The sequence below is a fragment of the Megalops cyprinoides genome, chromosome 25 (genome assembly GCF_013368585.1).
Source record: "Megalops cyprinoides isolate fMegCyp1 chromosome 25, fMegCyp1.pri, whole genome shotgun sequence".
In the NCBI taxonomy this organism is placed as follows: domain Eukaryota; kingdom Metazoa; phylum Chordata; class Actinopteri; order Elopiformes; family Megalopidae; genus Megalops; species Megalops cyprinoides.
In genome coordinates, this window is record NC_050607.1 from 16,907,140 (window position 1) to 16,913,139 (window position 6,000).

Here is a 6,000-nt window from a genome sequence, read left to right on the forward strand (position 1 = left end):
ATTGAAACATGACAATACATAGCCTGTCTTTATCACACTTTATAATGAAAATGCATGGATTGTATAGTGATTAGAGTGTTTTGCATCGCTGGTGTGAGATGGAGGGGAAGTATAGTGTGTGCTTCATAGGCATGGAATTAAAAGCCAATGCACAGCTCAGCTTGAGGTGATGGGAAACATGCGTGCAATTTTTATATTCTACCCTTTTGTCATTTTTTATTTTGCATCACAAGCTGGTAGCCACAAGAGAAAGCTGGTAAGATAAGATAAGAGTGCTTTATGGTCATTCTTCAGGACAGCAAAATTACAGCACAGCCCACGCTTTTGTGAAGACACTTCTTCACCAACCAAACCAAGCTGTATCTGATGCAACAAGTTACTGAAGCCTCCTCCAGAATGGAATCTGATATGCCCGCGTAGCCGCAAATGTTGATTTCAGTCAGTGTGCTGCTACTGAACACAGCCACAAAAATGCTTGTAATGTTAGAAGCAAAATTTACATGGTAGGCGCTAATTTAGTGGAGGCCCCCGACTGAGTCAGTCAGACAATGGGCTCCAGAAGACTTTTGTTGTTTTTTCAGTAACGCTTTGTCCATAGTGTGTGTTATGTTAGGACATGGCACACTCCATCTACTGCAGGGCACCAGGTAGCTGTTTTCAAGGCTGTGATGATGCAGTATCCCAAACACCAGATTCGCTTACCACACACACACACACAGACACCTAGCACATAATGGAGTCCTGTGAATGAAGTTCTCTTTGTGCTTTTATGGAATAATTTTACCTTTTCTAATGTGAACCCAGTCTGGAAATATTATCCTGATTTTACACTTAGAGTATCCGGTTCTTTTGATGAGACAGTCACATGCCAATGACTGTGTGTCAAGCTGGAACACTGTGCCAAAATATCTTAAAAAAGACTTTACCTTGGATTTGGAATGAACAGGTTTGAGCTAGGGTACATGTGGGTTTAGGGAAGGAAAGTGCTGTCATATCTTTCATCTTTGCTGGAACATGGCAAACTATTTTGCCATTTTGATGGTTGCAGGGTACTGACTCTACCACTAGGGGGCAGTGACGGGAAGAGGCCAGGCTGGGCTTGCCAGAGGTTGCTGAGCGGAGAGCATGTGGAGATGTTTGTGGCAGGGTAACTCCAGTGTTCTGCGGCTAATGCTGCAATCAGCGTGGTACATCGGCTATTTCAGTCCGTTAATGTGCCTTGGCACACACGAGGAATTTCCCTCCCCAGAAATGTGCACAGAATGTTGCTTTTCACTCTGCCGTGGAAACCACACACAATTCATGGAAGCCCCTCCTCACCGAGGCCCCCATTGTCTGTGATGGCACCAACCCAAACAAACAAAGCCCCTTTCCATGGCCTCGTGGACGAGCTGCTCACTCTTACGCACAGCCTGGAGAGCTCCTGCCTGCCGGGCGACCCCTGTCTCATCTGCACACTTAGATAATAGCCTTCCAGGGAAACCTCCTTTGATGTCATTTCCCTAGCCCATTTTGCATTGTGCTTTCCATGGGTAATGTCTCCCGTTTCGTTTTCGTGAACTAAGGATAGCTTGTTTTTCTGACTCTGTCATGCAGTGTGAAGACATGCCCCTGTATCATAATCTGTTTGATTATGATTTCCCTCGAATGAAAACCAGCTGTTAGGGGGAATTCTCATCGGCTGAGATGTCCTCAGTAAGGCATGAGAAAGCGCCGCTGGAAAGCTCTGTGAAAGTACGGAGCGCTGTGACGTGTCCCCCCGAGTCCTCACTGTCCCCCCTGGGGACAGACAGACTGCACACTGGCCTCTCCTCTCTCTGACACTGGCCCCAGGAATAGACTCTCCCGTTTCTGTCTCAGGGCTTATTAACAGCTGATTTTGTTAAGATTATTGTGTCAGGGACGTTATCTCTGCAAATCTACATTGCAGACATAAATTGCATGTGTGTTTCAGCTTATCAGATGATGCTATAGTGCTGTATACTGTAGTGTCACAGGGAGAGCCTGATTGAAGTGTGTTTGTCAGTGTGTTCGCAAAAGGCATTCAAATGTAGTGAAATTGGGGCTGAACATAAATATGCCCTCTTTCATAGTTTACACGTTTCCAGATTTACGCAGCAGAACTGTGTAGATTCATCTCTATTCTTTAGCCTATTCAGGTGCCAGGACCTGAGTACAGAATGGCGCAATGAATGAACTCTCATATGACAGCGTGTTGTCTCATTTTCAGAATACCAGGAAAGGGCTGGAACAGTAGTTTATTCGTCCTCGGGGCACTGCTGGTCATTTGATTTCTTTCAAAAGGCCTATTATCAATTTCACAACTGAATTGCAAGGCATCTGTAACTCTGTTTTTCCTCCGAGCGTAACCGTGGAAACCAAACAGCAGGCGGAGCAGCGAAACGCCAGCGGCAAACGTCTCGCTGTGACAGTTGATGTGGGAATGGAGATATCCCCTGTCACATGACAAGGCCCCCATTTCCCCCAGGGAGGGAACACTTTGAACTTGTGGACCTTTTGATCTGAGGCTAGGATTATTGTCATCTCATGGTCAGAATGTTGCCACAAAGCATTTATCACAGAGAGGACTCTGCACTCTTCTTTTCTAGTCCAGTTAAAGAGTGTTGGCCACTATTTAAATAACAACCTAAAGAGTTACATTACTGGCATTTAGCAGACGCTCTTACCCCAGTTACAATGTTAGCCGTTTATACAGCTGGGTATTTACTGAGGCAATTGTGGGTTAAGTACCTTGCCCAAGGGTACAACAGCAGTGCCCCCTGGCAACCTTTTTATCATGAGTCCTGCACCTTAACCACTATGCTACACTGCTGCCCCTTTCAGTAATGGAACTTTCAGTGATGTAACTTTAGGTTCACCGGTACACGCACAGACATTTCAATGTAAAGAACACAGTGTCTGAAACGGAGTAGATGTGATACTACATCAAAGACACTGCCGCACTGCCCTTCAGGGTCTTTTCCAGGGCCTGTCCTCTTCACACGCCTAGCATGGTAGCAGCTACACCAATCAAAAGAGAGAGTGCATTGTGTGCTGAGAGAAAAGGAGTCCCCCAGCTTCGGTTAGATCTGGTGGGAAACGAGGCCTCTGCAACCCATTTTGCATTGTAAATATTACAGTTTACGACCATATTTGAATGTCGGCGTGATGAGTCAAAGTGATCTAAGGTTACCGAAGTGAGGAGATGCAAATCTGAATCAGGCTTTAAGGTGCTGTTCAAAAACATTCCTCAGTTCATGCTGGGACACTGTCTGTAGCCCCAAACGCTCTCCCAATAACATGGTGAGGCAGTTTGCATTCACATAATAAGCTGTTCAAGTCATTCCATCAGTACTGTAGCTACCTAATGTGCCCTGTTTAGGCTCTGGTATTTATAACTAAATTAATTCTGCCAGTTTGCCATTATAAATACCTGTAATCAGAATCTCTGAGTACTTACTGGATGCAAATGGAGGTTCTGTGTGTTTCCAGACCTCCACTGTGTGGCGCTGTTTCACTCTGTAATTCATAATATCTGAAAAATCACAATGATCTACGTTCAGCCCAGGCACTTGTTATTTGGGATGGCTTATCTTTTAAAACACAGCTTCCTTCACTTTGAGCAGGCTGGTTTCTTCAAGGGAATGAGGCCGTAGATGGAAAATGTAGCCCAAAGTCGAGAATAAATCATAATTCTTTTCCCGTAAGCACTTCAAAACAGTATATACTGATACAAATAAAGTAATAGATCATATAGTCTTTAAATGTTACTCATTAACTGTGAGAAACCGTGAGGACAGTGGATATTTAATATATGCCAGCTGTCTTCAAACACAGATAAGACCAGCATTCTTTCCAGAGGAGAGATACAGTCATTCCTATGGAATGCCAAAAGGAGAGGATCCGTGAGCTACGAGTGAAACCTACCCATGTAAACACACACAGTGTGAATGGCAGGCGGGGCGGGTAGCTGCTTCAGTGTTTGTGCAGTTGGAGTTAGAGTTCCTCCGGCCTGATTGTACTTCATTCCAGAAATAAGGCACAAGTTGGAGGGTATTCTTACTTAACACAGAAGATGCTTTTATCTTTCAGCCGGGTTTTGCCATTGGAAGAAGGTAATATGATAATAACAATATTAGCACAAATATTTTCCCCTCAACAGAATGTTCTGGTACATGCTGTTTCTACCCCTTTCCATTCCCCTGAAGTTTGTAGTCTAGTTTGTGTTGCCACGCATTTAGAACACTTAGAAGCAGAATTTAGATGGGAGATTTTCCAGATATATTGACACTGACCACAGTTGGCCAAAATGTATATATTATTAGTGAAACTCTGGTTTGGCTTTTCTTCTGGGACAGTTATTCACGTCATGCCTTTGTGGTAGAGAAGCCCAGTCTCACGGTCTGGGTTCACACAGAGGAAGGTAATTAAAACTGAAGATAAAGAAATACATACAGACATAACATAAATAAAACGCTGACAAGCACTTTTTCACAAAGCAATAAATATGGCCCTGCAGTGAGACGTTAGTCTTTTTGCCTATGAAGTGTGTTCTTGGTGATAAACAGCTCTCTTTCCCAGGGATACCGTGCACAGCGCTTTGCATGCGACGTGTTTTTCCTGTTTTCACTTGGCAGCGCGTGCTTGCTCTTTATTTGATTGAACCTCCTGTGTGAGGGTTTCCCGAATTCGGGGAGACCTTCCTCGTCTTCCTCCTGCAGCCAGCATGCCCAGCCCTCCTGCGAATACGGGAGCAAAGAGGGAAAACACTGGCAGGACCCAGGGCCTCTTAGCTCTGTGTGAGTGGTGTCATGTGGTTTATCAGGTGTGTGTGTGTGTGTGTGTCTCTCTCTCTCTCTTCCTCTCTCTCTCCTGTGCCTCCACCCCCTGCTTCTCCTCCCTCACTCCTCTTTTTATCCTCTCATCTTTCCTCCTGCTCCCTCCCTCTCTCTCTCTCTCTCTCTCTCTGACTCTCTTTCCCTCTTTCTCTGTGGATGATAGGATAAGCAGTCGAACCCGCTGCCATGCAGAAGAGAGCTGCCCGAGGCCAGAGATGCCTGTTGCCGTACTCAGCTCCTGGAATGCACTGCTTCTAGATTCTTCCGCAATTCCTGAAGAAAGATGTGACTGGCCGTACCAGTCTCCATTACCCACATTAATATGGAAAAAGACCTTGCAAGCCAGAGCTTGCTCACCTGCGTCTTTGAGACAGCCTTATATTAATGCTGAACAAAAGGGATTTGCTTTACCTCTTTGTTTCTTTAAATTTAATGAGTGATTCTGAAATGAACACAGCTGCCCAAGGCAGGACACCCTGCCGTACAGCACTTCCTGCTCCAGCGGTGGCACTCTGGTATCTCCGCCTCCGCTGCACTGTCACTCAAAGCGCCTGGCCTCTCAACCCGACAGGGAGGGACGGCATACCTTCTCCGAGTGGGGTCAGCAGGCAAAACAGTCTTTCAAAGAGGCAGCCCTCTGGGGAAGGTTTGACACTGATGGTCCGTCTGTTCTCTCCACGCACTTTTGATTTGGGATGTCAAACCCCCCAGAGAGATGCTGTTTTTTTTTTTACTACAACAGTTTATACGGTGAAGCGAGACTAAACCCCATGAGGACACATCTGTGATTGGCCCAGAGTTGTCAGTGGGAGCCAATCAGAAGGGAGTGTGTATTGTTTACGAGGCAAAAGGCTAAATGTAGTGGCTGAAAGGCCCTCTTAGATGCGGCTTGCTGGTGCTTTACTGGGGGTCTCTGTGCATCACTACAGTCTGTGTGTCATCACCCACCAGGCTGGCCAGGCCTCTTCTTTCTGATTCCAGGTTAAGTTTGCTAAAGTATTTATTCTGTCTGGTGAGTCCCACTGAGTGGGTTTAGTCATGGCTTGAGATGCCTAAATCTTTCCACACGGCTCTTTGAAGAGAAACTATGCTTAATTGCGTAGTTTTTGTTTGTCCTTGAAACCCTTTTAACATAATATGCTTCAGAGGCCCTGTGGTCATT